At 37.3% G+C, this 22,603-nt stretch overlaps 1 protein-coding gene across 29 annotated transcripts in view; it reads right to left on the bottom strand.

Annotated features, from left to right (window-relative positions):
- R3HDM2 (R3H domain containing 2) overlaps positions 1-22,603 on the bottom strand; it is a 164,606-nt gene that overhangs the window by 56,706 nt on the left and 85,297 nt on the right. Inside the window, exon 1 of one of the 29 annotated variants that reach the window (XM_077913483.1) lies at positions 3,967-4,095. The exons of the other annotated variants lie outside the window; for them this stretch is intronic. The gene's annotated coding sequence lies outside the window, so the exon portion shown is untranslated. Of the gene's footprint in view, positions 1-3,966; positions 4,096-22,603 lie in introns of those variants that run through there. 29 annotated transcript variants of the gene reach the window in all.

Genomic DNA, 22,603 nt, shown 5'->3' on the forward strand with positions numbered 1-22,603 from the left:
CACACACAGATGCTCAGCAAATGTTATTCCACATTAAAGAAGGGAGGGAACGATAACTGAGAGACCTCTTTCCCTTGCTGTTCACTGGTACTTTTTTCTCATACAAATGAACATATTTCCACTCAGAATTGGCATCTTGGATACATTCTTTTCCCAATCAGTACAGAAGCCATGTTATCCTGTATAGAGGAGATTCTTATCTATTTTAATGTTAAGTAGACAGTAAAAGACTGCAAAAAAAAAAAAGAAGGAAAATTTTATTTACCCGTTTCTGTTGGCTTCGTATTTTCCTTGGTACTTTGATATGTTAAGAACTGTGTGTGTGTGTGTTTTTTTTTTTTTAAAGTCAATTTAGGTAAATGCTCTTCCAAAAGAAAGAATTCCAATGTTTTGATATAGCTGCAGGTGTAGGCCCAAAGCAACACATCAATCACTGAAGGGTGGCCAGCTCTGCAGACTGTGACCCATGATGGCTGGTCAGATGTACCCAATGTTGGATGACACAGACCCTTAGGAGCCCTCTCTTCTGGAATGCTTATCACTCAGCACTCTGTTGTGTGCACAGAGCTAGACACTTTACAAGCAGGTATTATTGTTCCTTTTTTATGGAAGAATGAACTGAAGATCAAAGTGATCAGAGAGCAAATCTCACGGACTCTAATTTCAAAGTACATCCAAAATCTGATCACTTCTCACACGTCTGCTGCTACCACGCTGGTCCAAGCTGCCATCTTTCTCAGTGGAATGATTATAATAATTTTCTAACTGGTCTCTTACTTCCAATCTTGCTCCCCTACAGTATTTTCTAAACGCAGCAGCCAGAGTGATTGTGAAAAAACATTTCAGATCATGTTACACCTTTGCTTAAAACCATCCAACGGCTCCCCATCTCACTCAGAGCAAAAGCCAAAGTTCTTAAAATGACCTACAAAACTTAAATAATCTACTACCAGTTGGCCCTCTGACCCCATCCTTACTACTGCCTGACCCTGAACCCCACTTTTGCAGGTCCAGCCATACTAGCTCCTCCCTATGCCCTAATCCCACTTTACTGATTATTTTTGCTGTTCGTTCCTTCAGCCTGGAGTGATCGTTTTCCAGATAACAGCATTGCTTGCTTAGTCTCTTCAGGTCTTTACTGAAATGCCATCTCAGTGAGCCTTTCTCTGGTCACAATAACTAAAATTACAGGGCAGCCCAAGTGGCTCAGCGGTTTGGTGCCACCTTCAGCCCACGGCGTGGTCCTGGAGACCCGGGATCGAGTCCCACGTCAGGCTCCCTGCATGGAGCCTGCTTCTCCCTCTGCCTCTCTCTCTGTGTCTTTCATGAATAAATAAATAAAATATTTTTAAAAACCTAAAATTACAAAACCCCAAATACTTCTTATCCGACTCCCCTAAGGTCTCCTCAACAAAAAGTTATTTAATTAGACACCAAACAAACTTTTTGCTTTTCTTTGCGTAACAGATAAATCTGGTTTGTTTTCTTCCTCTGACACAGAAAGCAACAGTATAATGAAAAGTTCACATATCATTCAAAGAGATGCAAATACCTCAAAAGAGGAGAACAAATTCATGGACCTCTTTAGGTCTCTTTCAGTCCTTTAAATCTGTAAATAGTCAAGTATGGAAGCACTACAGGAGAGGAGAACAAGACCTACCATACTTTCTCAATTATCTTTGATGTAAAATGTAAGAAGAGGAACACAGTATTCTTATTTCATTTATAAGATCTAGAGGGGGAATTTTCTTGGTATGAATGACTCACTCTCATTCTCCAAAGCAATAGGTACAGGAGAAAATACATGCCATGATCTACTATAACAAGGAACTATATAACATTGAGCTGAGTGAAATCTCCCAGACCTATGTCAATCAAGCTAGGAAAGTGAAGATGGAAAACACAGAAGCAACTCCCAGCTAATTCTCTAATTCTGCACAAATAGAGTGCCAATATAACACTGATAGGGATCTACCATGTTACCGTATCAGAGCAGAAGAGAACAAGGAAAAAGCAAGTAAGAAAAAAGTTGTCAATTTCGGACTCAGCTTTTAAAGCTAAAAATAATAAAGGCACCTCAAGATATAAAGACAAATTTCCTCTGGTATAGAAGGCCAGAGTTTCACTTAGAGCTGGCCTAAGTTCAATTATTCAGCAGCAGCTTGATTCACAAATAGGTGATAGGTGTTGCCCACCATATTTTCTTCCAATCAAATCATATGAAGAATATAATGTATCATTACAGTGTTTATATTAAGCTGCAAATTTTCAAAGAGAAGAAAAAAACACCTTATACCATTCTTGAAACATTTTATTTCCCAGCTCTATATACAGTTATGGTGTTAATGTCATATATCATTGAATACATGAATTCTGCAAGGTTAAATGATGATGTGTTTATGTTCTATCTGCTCATTGGTCCCCAGGTCAGCCAATCTGATCCAGGACTCCATGGCAACAGGCTCTATCACTAAGAGCTACAAGACAAGATTTCCTTCTGCCTTTTTTTTTTTTTTTTAAATAAAGCATTTTCCACAGAAACTGCTGCAAATACTGTCAAAAAATAGTCTCTACAGACAAATAAGAAACTCTGCCATTCTGATACGCTAAAAATGAATAGTGGGGAGAAAGAATGAATAGCAATGACAATGAATCTATGCAAATAATAAGGGATCCCAAAAACTCCAGAAATTTTCCCTTGTTTAATTTCAGTAGAGAAATTCAGGGATCCTTGAACTGTGAAAAACCTACACCAAGATAAATTGAGGATTAGTATTAAGGAGTGCTGCCCAGCTGAAATTATGGTATTGAAGATTCTGATGCCACAACACACAGGGAGAGCTAAAAGCTTTAACTTAAGACAGCTAACCTTTTCACATAATTTTTTTTGAACTGTTAAAATAAGCCTCAAAACTTATAGATCTCAAGTCCTTATTTTCCATATTTTGCAAATCACAGCTCATACAGTCCTTCAAATTCTATATGTCTGTCTTCTTCTCTATATTCCCAGCCCCTACCACCCTCCACTATGCTTAAAGGAAAAAACTGCCATGTCCAAATGAGGAAATATAAATTTTTTTTTAATTTTATTTATTTATGATAGTCACAGAGAGAGAGAGAGAGAGAGAGGCAGAGACACAGGCAGAGGGAGAAGCAGGCTCCATGCACCGGGAGCCTGACGTGGGATTCGATCCCGGGTCTCCAGGATCGCGCCCTGGGCCAAAGGCAGGCGCCAAACCGCTGCGCCACCCAGGGATCCCCCAAATGAGGAAATAATACATTTTCTCTTCACGTACCATATGCCCCCATTCCTTCTCCCTCAGCTATAGACTTCCTTGAAGCAAAGAGGAAACAAGATAATTACAAACTAGATAAGGAGACTAGACTGAAACAACCCATCATTCTCCTCAGTGGTGCTCATTAACATTCTAAAATCCACCTAACATATTACAAGGTATTCTGCTTTCCTAGCATGCTTTTCACCAATAACTGATACAATATCTCTGGATGCAACAAGCAACTTTGGTCCCCACCTTGTGGTATATGGTGGTAAGTGAACGCTGAGAAGTAGAATCTTAACAGTCAAGGGTCAAAATTAGCTTGGAAATTCTGCATTTTCATCTGGCTCATTTTTGTTTTGTTTTAGTTGTGCTAAATACACACGACATAAAAATTATCATTTTATTCATTTTTAAGTATATAGTTCAGTAGCATGAAGTACATTTGTATTATCGTGCATTATAGGAGACTATGGTTTCAGACACAAAAGCCACAGCAAGACACCACAATCATTCTTTCTGTGACTAATAAACATGTATTTCTTGTACAAGTCACTTATTATTAATAAGGATAGCTTATGAAGAACACTCAAATGATAAAAAAAATCTGACACTAATGCCCACTAAAAATAGCCACCTACATGTATATTTCCAGTATGTTTTTTACATGCTGAATACAGTTTCTTACATGCACATCTCAGTTCCCAAATAAGTCCAAAGTAGATGGAAGTCTACATCTCTTTTGTCAGCATTGAGTTCCAACGGACCCATAAGAGCAGACTAACATGAGAAGCAATAGACAGAGTTCCAGAAATTCCTAGAACAGAAAAAATGTTTCCTGTTACACTGTTTCAAATTTCCCAAGAATTAAAGAGATATTAAGGTTGTTAAGGAGACAACCCAGAAAAGAGGTAAAATGTAACTTGTCATGTGAATCATAAATAATATCAAAAATAAAAAAAGAAATCACTGCCAAAAGAAAAAAAAAATCACTCCTAGGTTTCTCTTTACATCAGTTTCCTTTATACCTTCATAACAGAAAACCCAAACATTTTACTCCAGTCCTACAACTCTCCCCCCCTTTTTTTTAAGATCCTGGGCCAGTACATAGAGAAACACAGCATATTTACTGACCTCAGAAGCACAAGAAGTTGCATGAATAGGCTATTTTCTTAGTATGACCGCCCTGGGCTCTGGTCAAAGGAAGCCATCTTCCTCAATTTCCAACAACAGCCATAGCAGCTCTCATTTATTGTGTACCTACTGTGTTCCAAACACTATACTCAGGAATTTATATAAGTTACCACATTTATCTTCACTTTAACACAGTCTGAAAATTTACTTTCAGGTACTAACAGTAAGGATTAAATATTTTTCATCCTCATTTTAAGATCAGAAAGTATTATAAACTTTATACTTACAGAAAACACACAAAAAGAAAAGAAAAATCAACCATAATCTATAATTAAGAGATAAGTTCTATTAATAACTGTTTTCAGATAAATTTTTCTAAATTTTGTTTCCATATTTGTATGGAATTCATATCCACATTGTATATATTTCCATATCTAAATATTTTTATATAGTATACATTATACAGAACATCTTTATACTATGATTTCTCTTACTACTAAAACTGTGACCACCCCCAAAACCAACTGTAACCATTTTCTCTATTATTACTTTTAAGTTATTTTAATAGCTATCTAATATTCTACTATATATAGTTATCATAATTTTTAAAATTTCATTTTTAAGTAATCTCTACACCCAAAGTGGAGCTCAAACTCACAACCCCAAGATTAAGAGTGGCATGCTCTAACTGACTGAGCCAGCCAGTACACCACATGTACCATAATTTTTAACCATTTCCCTACTATTGGATAGTTAGGATGCTGTTAATTTTTATAATAAAATAATGCTGTGATGAATATCTTTATACTTAAAACTTTATTCATATTTCTTATCAATTCCCTAGAATAAATACATTCATGAGTTTTGGAGGTAAAAAATTTCTTCCTTAGTTCACTCCAGTTAGTAGAAGCAAGGATAGCCACACTATGTAATTATAGCACTTTTCAACTGTTCCTCCAGGAACATATAATGCCCATTTAGCACATCCTATGACAGTGCCTGGACTTTAAGTTAGATATTTACCCAGTCGTGCTTTTTACTTTTCTTCAACTCATGCCCCATTTTAGTAATATTAAATCTCCTCTCCTATATATTCCACTAGAAAAGATATATACCCTGTATTCTTTTTTTTTTTAATTTTTTAATTTTTATTTATTTATGATAGTCACAGAGAGAGAGAGAGGCAGAGACAGGCAGAGGGAGAAGCAGGCTCCATGCACCGGGAGCCCGACGTGGGATTCGATCCCGGGTCTCCAGGATCGCGCCCTGGGCCAAAGGCAGGCGCCAAACCGCTGCGCCACCCAGGGATCCCTACCCTGTATTCTTTTAGACTCACTGGCCTAAGAAAATTAATAGGGAAGAAAAGGGGTGTCTGACTAGCTGAATTGGTTAAGGTTGATATCAGCTGAGGTCACGATCTCAGAGTTGTGAAATAGAGCCCTGTGTCAGGCTCTGTGATAGGAGGGGAGCCTGCTTAAGATTCATTCTCTCTCTCTCTCTCTCTCTCCCTCTCCCTCTGTCCCCTCACCCCAAAAAAGGGAGGAAAGGATAAGAAGTCACACAGGGAAATATTCTCTTTCATGTTAATGTTTTATACCACCTATTAGCTCCTGTGAGTACATCTAGATATTAGAGAGAGGTCCAAAAGATGAAGCTTCAAAAACCACAAAAGAAAAACTCTCTAAGTCTTTAATATGAAACTATAAGAAAGTAAAAGGGAATAGAGACATTGAATATCTCAGTATTTGTTTGTAATTTGACATTTGGTCAATTTAAGATCTTAGATTTTTTTTTTAAAGTGAGTTCTATGCCCAACATGGGTCTTGAATTCATGACATGAGATCAAGAGTTACATGCTTGACTGACTGAGCCAGCTAGGCACCTCAGATCCTAGAGTTTTTAAGCTTGTGAATTTAAGGATTCTTTCTATTTAGTGCTTTATATAAATCTTACACTCTCATAAATATATGGAGGCGGAATACTACTTCATCAACTCAGAGAAAGCAGAGGATACAAAGTTTCAGAGGTGGACAATAAAGGCAAGTGTCCTAAGATTTTTTTTTTTAAGTACATCAGAACCAACAGTACAAAGTAAACACAAAACAAAAAATAAAAAAAGCAACCAACCATCATCTACAGAAGTCAAAAGATGAATGATGGCCAAGGAAAGAAAAAGAGAGCTATTAATCTGACTTAAAACGTTCAATTTGGCCTCAAGTAATAAGTATCAAATTAGAGAAGATACTTCCTAAAAGGATCAACTGTGTTAATTTTAACCTTAAATATTTAGATTATATTTAAATTATATTATAGTCTTTTAAAAAAACTCAGTATCCAAAAAAAAAAAAAAAAAAAACCTCAGTATCCTAAATGGCTTTAAAATCACTTCTAGCTTCCTCAAAAAAATACTATCCTACATGGCTTTAAAATCACTTCTAGGGATCCCTGGGTGGCGCAGCGGTTTGGTGCCTGCCTTTGGCCCAGGGCGCGATCCTGGAGACCCGGGATCGAATCCCACGTCGGGCTCCCAGTGCATGGAGCCTGCTTCTCCCTCTGCCTATGTCTCTGCCTCTCTCTCTCTCTCTCTGTGTGACTATCATAAATAAATAAAAAAAATTAAAAAAAAATCACTTCTAGCTTCCTCAAAAAATACTGGTGATCTTAAGATATAAATGGTACATCCCTGTTTAATTTCTAAACATTAATAATGGCTAATGCTAAGTAAGCTTTAAAGATGACCAGGAACTATCTTAAAGGCTTTACATGCATTAACTCTTTTAAGCCTTAAAACAACCCTAAGAAGTGGATACTGTTATTCTCTTCATTTCATATATTTTACATATGTAGAAAAGGAGAGGTTAAGCAATATGTCCAAGGTCAGAGAACCAGCAATTGGCATAGCTGGGATTTGAGCTCAGGCAGCCTAAATCCAGAGTCCAAGCATTTAAACACATACCTTTAAAAAAGAAAAAAGAAAAAAAAAAAAAAAAAGCTCCCGACAGGCTTGGGAGTCAGTAGGATAGGAGAGAACATCCGAGAAAAATACGTATAAAGTTTTAGGCACAGAAATAGTCTCTATCAATTTTGCCAGCAAGTTCTTTCAACATATATCACATTTTACATTACCCCAAATAGGGTGACAGTAGACACCTTTTGCAAAAGCAGTTCTTGACCTATTCCTCCCCCTTTAAAAAAAGAAAAAGTGAGAAAAGAAAGGAAGGATAAAAAGAAACTGAAATCTTACTTCTCCAATACCTTTCAACAGCTTTTCTTGCCTTGACCTTTTCCAAAACCTTGATAGTTAGAAAACAAAGATGAAAAAGAAGGCACTTTCACTAGAAACAAAAAGATCTCTTAGTAATTTTTCCACTGCTAATGACTGAAACATTTAAGAAAGACTTAGGTCGATCCCACCCACTCCCAAATGGAAGAGAAACCAAGTTAACGAAACCGTCATCTTTTAATTTCACAGCAGTTTTCTTCCCCCTCTATGGCTATTCCTGTCCTCCCTGCAGACGGGGAACTGCTCCCAATGACGTCAGAGCAGTCTCCCAGCAACAATTAATAAGGGCTGTCCACCACAGGGGTTTCCTGAAAAGCTAGCAAGAAATTATCCACATATTTGTTGCAATACGGAGATGCAAGGATGTGGTGGAATTTCTCTTAATCCTTTTAGCTCCAATGTCTGGCAAACTTCAAAATAAGTTATTTTTCTAGAATGCTCTAAGTTTACCCTAGGATTATCTTTCTTCTTCTCCCCCACTTCTCTCCAAATAAAATTTTAATTTTGTTAGTTTGAAATATTTATGTCTCTATAGTAATTTGATAATATGGATATATTTGAACTACCATAAAAAATAGGACTGAATATAAGTCTAGCAGACATTACTCTTTTCACTTTATACACAGAACTTAGAATAAACGAAAAGCACAGAACAGAAAAGAATTTCAGGACAGAAAACAAGCCAGCAAGTTCTTAAAGGTTCTTTTCCACATGTTACCCAAACACATCCAGACAGGCAAACCTGAAATTTTCCTGGGCTCTAGTCTACTGGATTTTTTACACTGACCTCTGCAGGCAGCCCTCCAGAGATCAGTGGTATTAAAATGGAGTTGCATAAAAAAGAACTAGAAGCTCAGATACTTAATCCTGAAAAGGGTAAGTTAGATTCATACCCAAGAAGGTATCTGACAATTTCTTCCTAAAACTTTGCTTTAGCTCCATACATTCAAAATGAGACTTTCAGTCTAACTACAGAGGCAAGAAATTTCATCCAACTACCCATTTTTGAAGTCTGAGAAACAGCATACAAACTGCCTGCTGAGGACCAGTGCAAATAAGGTAGAAAAATTCCAAATTCTAATGCTCAACCTAGAATTACTCATGGATGCTAGGTTCCAGAAACCTGCTTATGAGCCCTTTCACATTCCATATTTTAAAAAAGCAATTAGGTAAAATTCAATAGCAGCAGGACATATAGGGTTAATTCAGGCACTATGCTTCAGCAGTCCCTACTTTGGCCCCAATCTATTCTAAAAGGAAACAAACAAATAGCATTGCTATCCTTAACAACATCCCATTTTGGCTTCTGCTCTGTTCAGTAGAACCCAGTTATCATCAAGGCATAGATGGGAGAACGCACCGCTTCCGATGGATTTTCTTCTTCTTTCTCTCTATCCCCTCCCTCTCAGAAGAAAAAAGACTGCAAACAAAATCACTACGTCACTGGAGGCAGAGGGAATCCCATCTCCGCACTCTTTAGAAACCAAGGCCAGCAAACAAAAATAAGCCAATTACAAGAAACAAGTAATCCAAAATAAGAAGCAATAAACCCACAGGAAATTCTTATGATAAAGCTCAATATGTCAAAAGGCACGTTTCAGTAAAAAGGCTGAACAAATTCTTCCTAGATGTTCATAATCAAAAAAAGGTTCCTAGACACAGCAAAGGCGACATATTTCTTATCTTCACAGTTAAAGACTAGGGGGCAGTTACATAAAGACATAGGACACAGAGACATATTCACCAGCCGGGTGTGGATAGCTGTGGAATGACACAGTGAAGGATATTTATAGGGGATTCCCTGCTTCCTGCAATGTGCGTCAACAGCATCACCAAAGGAACAGAAATCACCACTATTCTCATAAGCTAAATCTGAATGAAGCATCACTTGAAATAGCCATGAAAGAGGTAGAATCTGAATACAATGAAAGTTCTGGCAAACCTAATTTTTAAAACATTTTAAAGGTAAAAATCAGCAAATGAAAATGCCCACAAAACTCAACATTTGGTAATTCTCTAATTTCCTAGTGTATTATACAGTTAAATTGACCAAGATAAAAAAAGGTATCTATTTCTCTAGCTTCTTCCCTACCCAGTCTATGGAGTTCAAGGACTTTTATATAAAGAAAAAAAATTATCCAAAACTCACCCCAGATGGATCTGCACTTAAACCAACAGCAAGCTCACATTATTAATGGAGACCTCATTGTAAGATCTGTTCTGCCGGAATTTTGCAGGAAGAAATTTCTTCTGGGAAACCTGTGCCTCTTCCCTCGCCCACGGTACCCTCCCGCCCCCTTCACCCTTGAATGAAATGCTACTGATCCTTGCTGCTGCGTCTCCAGCAGGCTAATTGCTCGACAAGCAGCTCTGAAGCAGACCACGGCCCAGCTGTTCAAAGAGATGTCACCTAGAGCTCTGCCAACAGTCACACCTCACACACGCGCGCGCACACACACGCACACACACACACACACACACACACACACACACACACAGAGGCAGGCTGCAAGAGCATCCCCTCCCAACTCCTCTTTTCGCTCTCATTCAAGCACTTCGGTGACATGCCTGCCTCCACACTGCTCTGAGGATAGCTTTTAAAGACACAGCAGCAGTTCCTTCCTGCTGCATATGTAGAGATGCCAAAATAAAGTCTTATTAAATAAGAATAATGAGTTGCAGATATGTATGGAGTTGGAAGTTCACTTTTAAATCTACTTTACCTTTTTCTCACCTGTAAAATGACTAAGGACAGAGCAATGGTCTTTGCTTAAAAGCTACTAGGCTAGACTTCAGAAATAAAGACAAAACCTAGAAACAGAGGATTTTCTTTCCAGTGAGCTATATTTGTCAAATCATTTTCCACTTGGGGGAAGAAGGTAGGCAACACAGAATACTAGTAGCTATCTGTTCCTCCTTCCATATGTGTCTCCAAAAGGATGGAAGAAGAGATTTTGGCTATAAAATGGGAGAATGAGGAAACTGTGAAGGCATTTTACTGATAAAACTGATGAAAAAGGATAAGAATAGAGTGTAAGAATGTGGATGAGGATAAATAACAAAAAGGAGATAACAAAAAGGAAGTGGTACAAATGACACCTGAAAAAAAGAGTAATGGCTCTGGGGCACCTTGGTGGCTCAGTCGGTTAAACATGACTCTTGGTTTCAGCTCAGGTCATGAATTCAGGATCTTGGGATGGAGCCCTTCTCCAGCTCCTGGCTCTGCACTCAGGAGGGAGTCTGCTTGTCCCCCTCCCTCTGTTCCTCCCCCCCACTAGTGCTCTTTTTCTAAAAATAAATAAATAAAAATCTTTAAAAAGAAAAAGTATGCATGGCTCCAAGACAGAAGACATGTAAGTGACCTCAGGTCCTGATTTTTAAGAGCCCAAGGAAAGGTTGTAATAATCTCTATTGCTACAGGAACTAATGGACAGTACAAGTGGTACAAGGTCTTCAGTAGCACAAAATAATATATGGGTTGAGTCTAGGCATCCCAAGGAAAACAATAAAATCTGTCACAAAGACAACTAGTCATTCATTCAAAAATATATTTGTTGTGTGCCTGTGTTCTTACTATGGGCCAGACTCTATGATAAGCTCTAGGAATATGAGATAGATTCATTAAGGGTCAAACAGGAAAAAAAAAAAAAAAAAAAAAAAGATCTAGCTTTTACTCTGAAAGAGATGAGAGATGATTAGGGGGTTAGAAAGCTGATCCTGAATGGCCAGAGACCATTGACAGAAATCTGGCTTTTACATTTAAAGAGGCAATCTCACTTGAGAGGCCACTGGGGGTTCTTAACCAGAGGAATGGCATGTTTTTGACCTACATTTCTTTTTTGCTTCCAAATTTTTGAGAAATTTCTAACATACAGAGAATTTGCAAAACTAGTACAATAGCTACCTAGATTCATATACAGGTTTAGTATATATGTGTGTATACATCCATGTATGCAATTTTTTTCAGAGATATTTGATATGTTTTCATAATGACCTTTTACACATTAAATAATTCAGCATGTATCTCCTAAGAAAGCCACTCTGAACTATGAAATAACCAATGGTCAAGTCCCAGATGGGTTAATGGTTAGTGCACCTGCCAAAAAATCTAAATAGCACTGCAAAAGCTTAGAAAACTCAAATGAAAAAAAAAAAAAAAGAAAAAAAAAAAGAAAACTCAAATGACTTCGAAATCACCATACACTGAAGGCTGGACAGAACCTGCAAGCTGAAACTAACCAGTTCAAATATGTGCTAAAATAAAAGTCAATGTTCACCATGGCATTTAAACCAGACCCAGAACCTTGTAACATAATATTCGTATTTTCCAGGATACAATTCAAAAATTACTTGGCATACAAAAAGAAAAGAAAAGAAAAGAAAAGAAAAGAAAAGAAAAGAAAAGAAAAGAAAAGAAAGAAGAAAGAAAGAAAGAAGAGAGAGAGAGAGAAAGAAAGAAAGAAAGAAAGAAAGAAAGAAAGAAAGAAAGAAAGAATGAATTTCAATTTGCATAGGAAAAGAGAGGACCAGATATAACACTGAGATGACACAAATATAGGAAATCTGACCTCTATTAAAATAGCTATTATAAAAATGCTCCAACAGCTGCATAAAATGTGTAGACAAATCACTATGTTGTACACTTCACACTAATGTAACACTGTGTGTCAACTACACTTCAATTAAAAAAAAAAAAAGTATTCAGGGCAGCTGGGTGGCTCAGTGGTTGAGCAACTGCCTTTAGCTCAGGTCATGATCCTGGGGTCCTGGGACTGAGTCCCACATCAGGCTCCCTATGGGAGCCTGCTTCTCCCTATGCCTATGTCTCTGCCTCTCTGTGTGTTTCTCATGAATGGATAACTAAATTCTCTTAAAAATTTTTTTTTCAAGGAGGGGATCCCTGGGTGGCGCAGCGGTTTAGCGCCTGCCTTTGGCCCAGGGCGTGATCCTGGAGACCTGGGATCGAATCCCATATCAGGCTCCCGGTGCATGGAGCCTGCTTCTCCCTCTGCCTGTGTCTCTGCCTCTCTCTCTCTCTCTGTGACTATCATACATAAATAAATAAATATTTAAAAAATTTTTTTTTCAAAAAGACTTTGTAGAGCTAGAAAGATAATCTGTCACCTGACAATTATGTTTAAGCATAATAAATGCCTATATTGACCTAATAATACCTAATATCCCTATCCATGATTGAAACAGTAACTTTCTTCTATTAAAAAAGAAAAGTAAGTCTTTCTCTAAGTAATTAGGGAAATATTCTTGAAACTAATGGCAAGATAGAATATTTTAAGAAAAAATAGAGGATATAAAGAAGAACCAAATGGAAATTCTAGAACTGAAAAATATAACAACCAAAATATAAATACTTCATGGTTTCAGTAGCAGAACAGAAATGACAGAAGAATCCAGTTAATTTTCAGAAAGATCAAATTCAAACTGAATACAGATAAAATTGAAGACAGGTCAAATCTCAACAGCAAGATCAAATAGAAATCAACATCAAGGGATCCCTGGGTGGCGCAGCGGTTTGGCGCCTGCCTTTGGCCCAGGGCGCGATCCTGGAGACCCGGGATCGAATCCCACATCAGGCTCCTGGTGCATGGAGCCTGCTTCTCCCTCTGCCTGTGTCTCTGCCTCTCTCTCTCTGTGACTATCATAAATAAATAAAAATTAAAAAAAAAAAGAAATTAACATCAAATGTGAACAATAAAGAGAAAAAACACGGGAGGAAATACAAAGAACAAATCATCAAAGATCTGTAGGGCAATACCAAAATATCTAATTTTGGGCCATCAATATCCTAAAAGGAGAGAAGAAACAGAGTCCAGTGAAATATGTGAAGAAATAATGATTAAAAACTTTACAAATTTGACAGAAGACATAAACATATATAGAGTCAAGAAGCTCAGCAATTCATAAATACAATAAGTAAAACAAAATCCACTCCTGGAGTCATAATAATCTCACAGCTAAAAACTAAAGACAAAGAAAAAAATAAATCTTGAAAGCAAAGCAAGGAGAGAAAAATGATGTATTACGCTATTAAGGAAACAATGATCTGAATGCCTTTATATTTCTCATCAGAAAGGGGACTAGAAGGAAATAAAACAACATTTTTAAAGTGCTGAAAGGAAATACAGCTTTCTATATCCAGAAAAAAATATTCTTCAGGACTGAAGAGGACATAAAGATTTTCTCATGGGATACCTGGTGGCTCATCGGTTGAGCATCTGCCTTTGGTTCAGGGCGTGATCCCCTTTGCCTATGTCTCTGCCTCTCTCTCTCTCTCTCTCTCTCTCTTTCTCTGTCTCTCATGAATAAATGAATAAAATCTTAAAAAAAAAAAAAACTTTCTCAGACAAGGGAAAACTAAGAAAATTCATTGCTAACAGATCTATTCTAAAAGAATGGCCAAAAGAAAGTTCTTCAGAAAGATGAGGAATAATACAACTAATCTTGGAACACCATTAACAAAGAAAAATATAAATGCTAAATATTTCATTACATATAATACATTTTTCTCCTCTTGAATTCTTTGAAGTGAAATGTTTGATGCTTGCAAACAAAAAAATGTACGATGATTTAACGGAATTTTCACTGCATGTCAATAAATGTTATAGATAGGACAACTATAACATTAAGGGGAGATAGTACAGGAACCCATATGGTGGTAAGGTTTCAACATTCTACCTAAAATGGCAAAGTATTAATTCTAAGTACACCATTAAAAGTTAGGTGTGGGGACGCCTGGGTGATTTAGTGGTTGAGGACCTGCTTTTGGCTTAGGTCGTGATCTTGGGGTCCTGGGATTGAGTCCCACATTGGGTTCCCCACGGGGTGCCTGCTTCTCCCTCTGCCTATGTCTCTGCCTCTCTCTTTGTGTCTCTCATAAATAAATAAATAAATAAATAAATAAATAAATAATCTTAAAAAAAAGTGAGGTGTGTGTATTGAGAAAAAGAGATGCCTAGAGCAACCAATAAAATCTACATAAAAAGGTACAGTCAAAATCTAATAGATGAATTTAAATGATTAAAATAGAGTATCACAAAAGGTTCAAATGACTGAAAAGGTAGGAAAAGGATATCATAAGAGGATTAAAAATAGGAAGAACAAAAAAACAGTAAGATAGCAGACTTAAATCTAAACATATCAAAAATTACATTAAATGTAAATGGTCTAAAAATGCCAATTAAAAGACAGGTTGTTCAGAGATGCCTGGGTAGCTCAGTTGGTTAGGCATCTGCCTTCGGCTCAGGTCATGATCTCAGGATCCTAGGATGGAGCCCTGCCTTGGGTTCCCTGCTCAGCAGGGAGACTGCCTCCCCTTTCCCACCCCTTACCCTGTTTGTGTGCACTCTTTTTCAAATAAATAATTAAAATCTTTGATTTTTTAAAAAAGATTTATTTATTTGTTCATGAGAGACACACAGAGGGACAGAGACATAGGCAGAGGGAGAAGCAGGCTCCCTGTGGGGACCCTGATGTGGGGCTCAATCCCAGGACTCCAGGATCATGACCTGAGCCAAAGGCAGGTGCTCAACCAATGAGCTACCCAGGTGCCCCAAATGAAATCTTTTAAAAAAGAAAACTGGTTGTTCAAATATATTAGAAATGTCAAATATAAGTTAAAATCATTTTAACTTAGGCAGGTTGAAGGCAAATAGAATAAACTACTTGGTATGGTACTTTAATAGTGGATACATGACATTACATGTTAGTCAAAAGCCACTAGTCAAAACCCACAGAGCTGTACAATACAAAGAGTTAAACCTAATATAAATAATGGACTTAACTTAATAATAATGTATGAATATTGGCTCATCAATTTTAATACATGTATCACCCTAATGCAAAATATTAGGAGAAACAGTGTATTTTAGGGGAGGATGGTATATGGGAACTCTATGCTTTCTACTCAATTTTTCTGTAAACCTAAAAATGCTTTAAAAAATAAAGTTTAGGGATCCCTGGGTGGCGCAGCGGTTTGGCGCCTGCCTTTGGCCCAGGGCACGATCCTGGAGACCCGGGATCGAATCCCACGTCAGGCTCCCGGTGCATGGAGCCTGCTTCTCCCTCTGCCTGTGTCTCTGCGCCTGTCTCTCTCTCTCTGTGACTATCATAAATAAATAAAAATTTAAAAAAAAATAAAAAAAAATAAAAAATAAAGTTTATTAGTTTAAATTTTTAAAGACTTTATTTATTTATTTATTTATTTATTTATTTATTTATTTATTTATTTATTTTTATGAGAAAGAGAGAGCATGAGCATGGGAAGAAGCAGAGGGAAAGAGAGAAGGAGAGGGAGAGAGAATCTGAAGCAGACTCCACAATGAGTATGGAACCCAATGCAGGGTCTCAATCTCACAATTGTGAGTTCATGACCTGAGCTGAAACCAAGAGTCAGATGCTTAACCAACTGAGCCACCCAGGCACCTCTACTAATTTAAATTTTAAAAGATAAAAAAAGAGGCACTGTACAACTAGTTACCAAAGAAAGTTGGAATGGCTATATTAATATTAGACAAAATAGACTTTAGAGCAAAGAAATTATCAGGGATAAAGAAGAATATTAGATGATGATAACAGGGACAACTCACTAAGCTGACAGTTTTAGACACCTATGCACCTACAACTGAGCTTCAAAATTCACAAAGCAAAATCTAAGAACTGAAAGAAAAAATAGACAAATGTACAATACAATTACAGGTGGTTATTTCAAGACCCTTCTTCCAGGAAGAGACAGACCCACTAGACTAAAACTTAGTAGGGATATAGAAGAATTGAAATATATCATCAAATAACAGGATCTCATTGATATTTATAGAATACTGCAGGCAGCCCCGGTGGCACAGTGGTTTAGTGCCACCTGCAGCCTGGGGTGTGATCCTGGAGACCTGGTATTAAGTCCCACATCAGGCTCCCTGCATGGAGCCTGCTTCTCCCTCTGCCTGTGTCTCTGTCTCTCTCTCTCTGCCTCTCTCTCTCTCTCTCTGTGTCTCTATGAATAAATAAATAAAATCTAAAAAAAGTATTATAGAATAGTGCAAATAAAAATAGAATATGCATTTTTTTCAAGTGCTCATGGGACATTCAAAAAGAGAGACCATCTATCCTGAGTCATAAAACAACCTTAACAAATATAAAATAATTGAAATCATACAAAGTACATTCTCTCATCATAATGGATTGAAATTAGAAATCAATAACAAATATATTACAGGGAAACCTCCAGACACTTGGACATTAAACAACACACTTTGAAATAAGCCATGGGTTAAAAGGTAATCTCAAGAAAAATTGGAAAATACTCTAAACAAAATGTAAAATATCAAAATTTGTGGGAAGCAAACTAAAGAAATACTTACAAGGAAATATATATATATATATATATATATATATATATATCACTAAATGCTTATATTAGAAAAGTAGAGTCATGTACTCACTATTTGTATTTCTCCACAATTCATATGTTGAAGCTCTAACCCAGTATGGTTGTAGTACAGAAGTTTTTTTTTTTTTTTTAAGATTTTATTTATTGATTCATGAGAGACACAGAGAGAGAGGCAGAGGCACAGGCAGAGGGAGAAGCAGACTCCATGCAGGGAGCCCAATGTGGGACTCGATCCCGGAACCCCAGGATCACACCCTGGGCCGAAGGCAGTGCTAAACCGCTGAGCCACTCAGGCTGCCCAGAAGTAATTAAGGTTAAATGAGATCATACAAATGGGAGTCCTGATCTGATAGGATTAGTGCCCTTATAAGAAAAGACATCAGAGAGCTTGTTCTTTCTCCATCTTCCCCAGTGTGTATAAGAAGAAGTCATGTGAGTATACAGCCAAAGGGCAGCTGCCTACAAGCCAAAAGAAGAGGCTTTAGAATTAAACCCAGTTTAGACTGGGAAGTCCAAGATTAGGGTGCCAACAAACTGGGTTTAATTCTGAAGCCTCTTCTTTTGTGAGAAATCATTTTCTGTTGTTTAAGCCGCCCATTCTTTGGTATTTTGTTATGGCAGCCTGAGCTGTCTAATATAAGTAGAAAGGTCTCTGTCACTAATCTAACTTTCTATCTTAAGAAATCAAAACAGGGGCACCTAGGTGGCTCAGTTGATTAAGTGTCTGCCTTTGGCTCAGGTCATGATCCCAGGGTCCTGAGATCGAGCCCTGCATCAGGCTCTCTGCTCTATAGGAAGCTTGCTTCTCCCTTTCTCTCTGCCTGCAGCTCTGCCTCCTTGTGCACTCACTCTCTGTCAAATAAATAAAATCTTAAAAAAAAGAGAGAGACAAACAAACAAAAAGGATAAAATAAATTCAAAGAAATCAGAATGAAGATGATAATAATAAAAAGCAAATCAATGAATTCAAAAGCTGGTTCTCTCAAAAGAATAAAATCAACAAATCTCTACGAAGACTGACACAAAAAAGAGAAAACACACATAAGAGGAATGAATAAAAAAGATAAAAGTAAGATCCCATTGTCATTTAAAAAGTAATAAGGGAGTATTACACACAATTCTAAACACACAGATTCAACTACTTAGTTGAAATAGGCTGCTTCCTTGAAAACTACAAATTATCAAAAGGCAGAGATAAATTAGATACCTGAATAATCCTATAACAAGGAAATCTACAGGCCCAGATATTTTCTCTGGTAAATTTTAGCACACATTTACAGAAGAAATAGTACCAATTCTATATAATCTCTTCAGAAAATAGAAGAAAAGGAAACATCTCCCAACTCATTTTATGAGGCCAACACTACCCTGATACCCAAACCACAAAGACATTACAAGAAAGTACAGACCAATATCTTCATAAACAAAGATGCTAAATGTTTCAACAAAATGTTAGTAAATGATATCCAGTAATACATGAAAGAAAATACATTACAACCTAGTGGGTTTGTCACAAGAATGCAAAGCTGATTCATTTTTGTTCTTTTTTTTTTTTTTTTAATTTTTACTTATTTATGATAGTCACACAGAGAGAGAGAGAGAGAGGCAGAGACACAGGCAGAGGGAGAAGCGGGCTCCATGCACCGGGAGCCCGACGTGGGACTCGATCCCGGGTCTCCAGGATCGCGCCCTGGGCCAAAGGCAGGCGCTAAACCGCTGCGCCACCCAGGGATCCCAGCTGATTCATTTTTGGAAGGCAATCAATCTAATCCATCCTGGAACGTCTGGGTGGCTCAGCAGTTGAGCATTTGCCTTCAGCTCAGGGCGTGATCCCAGAGTCCCGGGATCGAGTCCCACATCAGGCTCCTTGCAGGGAGCCTGCTTCTCCCTCTGCTTGTGTCTCTGCCTCTCTCTGTGTACCTCTCATGAATGGATAAATAAAAATCTTTATATATATATATATATATATATATATATTTATATATATATATTTATATATATATAAAGATATATATAATCTTTATATATATATATATATATATTCCACCCTATTGAATCTAAAGAAAAAAAAAACCCAAAACACATAATCATTTCAACCACTGCAGATAAAGCATTTGACAAAATTCAACACCCACTCACAATTAAAACTCTCAAGAAACTAGGAATATAAGGAAATTTCCTGAGTCTGATAAAGGGCAACTATAACAAACTTAAAGACTGATGACTTCTGGGGTACCCACTTGGCAGAGCACTGATTGGTAGAGCACTGATTCTTGATCTCAGGTCATGAGTTCAAACCCCATGTTGGGCATGAAACCTACTTACAATGAAAACAAATAAATGGAGGTGCCTGAGTGTCTCAGTCAGTTGGGTGGCCTACTTTTAATTTTGGCTCAGGTCATGATTTCAGGGTTTTGGGATTGAGCACCCCCACAAGGTTCCACACTTAGCAAGGAGTCCACTTGAGGATTTCTCTCCCTCTCCCTTTTCCCCCTTCCCCCGCTCACATTCTCTCTCTTTCAAATAAATAGATATTTTTTAAAATTAAAATAATAAATAAAATCTTTAAAAAAAGACTGATACCTTCCCCTTAAAATCAGAAACAAGACAAGGCTGTCCACAGGAAAAAATTACTATTCAACACCATAGTGAAAGTGCTAGCCACTAAAACAAGCAAAGAGAAAGAAATAAAAGGCATACAGATTGGCAAGGAGAAATAAAAACTGTTTCGCTTCACAGACAATACAATTGCATACATATAAAATACTAAGGAATGACCCCCTACCCCCAGAAAACCCTAGAACTAGTAAATGTGATTAGCAAGAATACAGGACATAAATCCAACACTGTTAAATTAAATTTCTTTATTTTTTTTAAAGATTTTATTTGTTCATTCATGAGAGACCAGAGAGAGAGAGAGAGAGAGAGAGAGGCAGAGACACAGGCGGAGGGAGAAGCAGGCTCCATGCAGGGAGCCCAACGCGGGACTCAATCCCGGGTCTTCAGGATCGTGCCCTGGGCCAAAGGCAGGGGCTAAACCGCTCAGCCACCTGGGCTGCCCTTAAATTTCTATATACTAGTAATGAACAATTAAAAACCAAAAAAAAAAAAAAAAAAATTTAAATACCATTTATGACTCCTGCCTCAAAATTAAATAACTAGGCACAAACTTCACAAACTTAACAAAATATGTACAGGATCTGCACCCTGAGAACTACAAAAACACTGAAGAATGAAGCCAAAGACCTAAACAAATGAGAAGACAGGCTATTTTTATGGGCTAGAAAACTCAACATAGTAAAGATGTCAATTTTCCCCAAACTTATCTATAGATTTAGTACAATTCTTTCAAAATCCGAGTAGGATTTTTTGTAGATATGGCAAATTAATATTTATATCGAGAGGCAAAAAAGCAAAATAGCCAAAATAATTTTGAAGAATAATTTGTAGGAGTCATAGTACCCAATTTTAAGACTTATTATAAAGTTACAATAATCAAGACAGCATAGAATCAATGATGGGAAGAACCACAGATCAATGGAATAGAGTAAGAAATCCAGAAATCCATATAAATAAATGATTTTATGTAGGTACAAAAACAACTTGGAGAAAGGACAATCTTTTTAACAAATGGCACAGAAACCACTGGACATCCATATACAAAAATAAATGATTATCAACCTAAACCTAACACAAAAACTAACTTAAAATAGATGGTTGATCTAAATGTAAAATGTAGAACTATAAAACGTAAGGAAGAAAACATAGAAGTAAATCTTTGTGACCTGGGATTAGGCAAAGAGTTGTTTTTTTTGTTTTGTTTTGTTTTGTTTTGTTGTTTTAAGATCTTATTTATTAATTTGAGAGGAAGGGGAGGGACAGAGGGACAGAGGTAAAAGCAGATTCCCCACTGAGCAGGGATCCTGACACTGGGCTCAATTCCAGGATCTTGGGATCATGACCTGAGCCCAAGGCAGATACTTAATGGAATGAGCCATTCAGGCACCCCATAGGCAAAGAGTTCTTAAATAAAATACCAAAAGTACAATCCATAAAAGAAAAAATTTGACAAGACTTTATCAAAATTAAAAACTTCTGTTCAGCAAAAGTCACAGCTAAGATAAAAAGACAAGATACCAGATGGAAGAAAATAAATGCAAATTATACATCCAGCAAATGACTGTATCCAGAATAGAAAAAAGATTTCTTAAAACAATAAGAAAATAACCCAATTTTAAAAGGGGCAAAAGAGTTCAATATAAAATACTGATAGTACTAGTGAAAATACGGAGCAACTGGAACTCTTATACTTGAAATTCATATATTAGTACAGCCACTCTGGATAACAGCTTCATAGTTTCTTAGAAAGTTAAAATACATTTACCATATGACCCAGCAGTCCCACTCCTACTATTTCAAAACCAGTACCAGTATATTTATAGCTGCTCTATTCTTAATTGGGGGAAAAAAAAAAGAGAAAACCTAAACATTTTTCAGTCAATGGGTAAACTGTGGTACATTCATCAGTGGACTTCTACAGAGCAGTAAAAAGGAATGAACTGATACATGCATGGAGCAACTTGGATGAATCTAAAAGACAGGCTGAGTGAAAGAAGCCAGTATCAGAATGTTACATACTGTGTAATACCATTTACATGACATTCTATTTATGTTGTGTCTACATTGTGGTGGTTACAAGATTGTATCTGCTTGTCAAAATTTTACAGATTTGTTAACCTGAAAAGGTAAATGTTACTGTATGTAAATTGTACTATTTAAATAAGACTTTTAGAAATAAGAAAAATCATAAATCATAAATAGGGGTAAGCTGGAGAACCTGGGTGGCTCAGTCAGTTAAGCATCCGATTCTTGATTTTGGCTCAGGTCATATCTCAGGATTGTGAAATCAAGCCCTGAGGACAGGTCTGCACTCAGCAGGGAGTCTGCCTAAGATGCTCCCCCTCTCTCCCCCTCCCCCTACTCCCACCTTCTGTGTGTATGCCTGTGCTCTCTTTCTCAAATAATTAAATCTAAAAAAATCGTTTTAAATAAATAGAGGTAAGACAGGATCCCTGGGTGGCGCAGCGGTTTGGCGCCTGCCTTTGGCCCGGGGCGCGATCCTGGAGACCCGGGATCGAATCCCACATCGGGCTCTCGGTGCATGGAGCCTGCTTCTCCCTCTGCCTGTGTCTCTGCCTCTCTCTCTCTGTGACTATCATAAACAAATAAAAATAAAAAAAAATAGAGGTAAGAAATGGCTGGAAGTAAGTATAGATTAAACAAAAATACTACAATGTTGATGATTACTGAAGGGTACATGGGGTAGATTCATTATAATATCGTACTTACTTTACATTTTTAAAATTGTTTTCATTTAAAAAAAGAAAAACGGGGATCCCTGGGTGGCGCAGCGGTTTGGCGCCTGCCTTTGGCCCAGCGTGCGATCCTGGAGGCCCGGGATCGAGTCCCACGTCGGGCTCCCAGTGCGTGGAGCCTGCTTCTCCCTCT

The sequence above is a fragment of the Canis aureus genome, chromosome 11 (assembly GCF_053574225.1).
Source record: "Canis aureus isolate CA01 chromosome 11, VMU_Caureus_v.1.0, whole genome shotgun sequence".
NCBI classification, from domain to species: domain Eukaryota; kingdom Metazoa; phylum Chordata; class Mammalia; order Carnivora; family Canidae; genus Canis; species Canis aureus.